At 42.5% G+C, this 1,413-nt stretch overlaps 1 non-coding gene across 1 annotated transcript; it reads left to right on the top strand.

Moving 5' to 3' along the window:
• Positions 1 to 230: 230 nt before the first annotated feature.
• On the top strand, positions 231 to 302 carry Trnat-cgu. The gene has a single exon. It is a non-coding gene; the product is annotated as a tRNA-Thr (tRNA).
• Positions 303 to 1,413: the final 1,111 nt, after the last annotated feature.

Below are 1,413 nucleotides of genomic sequence, written 5' to 3'. Positions count from 1 at the left end.
CCCTCCATTGCGTATTGATTTCAGCACCACGGTGTACTGACCTAATTTCCATGGTCAGTGCACCGTGGTCTTCCATGGTCTCCTCAATTGATGTACCATTGATGGAAATAAAATGCACTATTATTATTATTATTATTATTAATCATTCAGCTTGCAGCAGCGAACCTTCAGTGCGCAGTGAGGTCTGACAAACTATTTCCAGCGCCGCAAGTGTCCGGGCTCACCGTGGGGCCACCATAGCTCAGTGGTAGAGCACTGGTCTCGTAAACCAGGGGTCGTGAGTTCAAACCTCACTGGTGGCTGTGATCGTTTTGCTCCCATTCTTGGAGAATAAAACGAGTTCTACTTTTGTACCACGAAAAAAGCATCCTGTTTACAGTTTGGTCCATACTATTTGTGCTTCTTTGAGGGAGGAGGGTTTGTGTTTTTATCGCACTGAACGATGTAATCCTGTAGATTGTATAGGATGGGGAAGGCAACTAATATGTGCATATTATTTACACTAAATTCATAAAGCGAACAACAACCAACGCCATTTATTGAAGCTATACTTCAATAAATGGCGGTGGTTGTTGTTTGTTTTATGAATTTAGTGTCAAGAATATGCAAATATTAGTTATATGTATATTAAAAAAAAAAAAAAGCGAACTGTAAAATTAAACTCCGAATTTTGAAAAAGTGGGAATCTACGAAAGATGAACTCCGACAAACCCCGAATTTCCAACCAAAAATAAACTCCAAAAAACACTATCCAAATTTTACAAAAAAAAAAAAAAAATGTACCGCCATTTCTTAGTTTATCCGTCCTGAAACGTTACCATTTTCTGCCAAGTCGCACTGTGTCCATGCGCCATGGGGGTCGTCCTCGAAAGATCCACGTGCAAGTCCTTTTTTTGCGGACCGAAACGACAATTCTGTGGCATCCGATCGGTTCAAAACGACCATAGAGTTCTTATCCTGCGGCTCACAATTTCAATGATCATCTTTACACGCTGCTTTGAAAGGCAAGCACAAATCTAAGAATTCCTCGTTAACAACTGGATCCAAAAAAAAAACAAAAAAAAAACGCCATTTTCTCTACAAAATATATAAATAAATAATAAGACGTGGACGCGAAGAAACGGTAGCCTCTCCGAGGCTCTCGGGATGGAGAGCGTGCTGGTAAGGATTATACAAATAATGGGAAGACCACAAAACACAAGGGCGGTCGTTTCACGGCAGACGCCGACACGGGACGAAGAAGCACGATGAGAAGATACACGCCCTCCTACAAGACCCGAACGCGACGGACTTCACGCGAATGAAGACAACGGAAGCCCGAACCCATACCTTAATACACTGACGAGAAGCGGGGCTCAGGGCAATTGAGGGACATCGGCGTTTTCGCAATACCCTAACATATTTGTCTGCACG

The sequence above is a fragment of the Ixodes scapularis genome, unplaced genomic scaffold, assembly GCF_016920785.2.
Source record: "Ixodes scapularis isolate PalLabHiFi unplaced genomic scaffold, ASM1692078v2 PGA_scaffold5__190_contigs__length_132052651, whole genome shotgun sequence".
Lineage (NCBI taxonomy): Eukaryota > Metazoa > Arthropoda > Arachnida > Ixodida > Ixodidae > Ixodes > Ixodes scapularis.
Note: the sequence above shows the minus strand (reverse complement) of the source record. Positions and strands in the feature narration are given on the sequence as shown.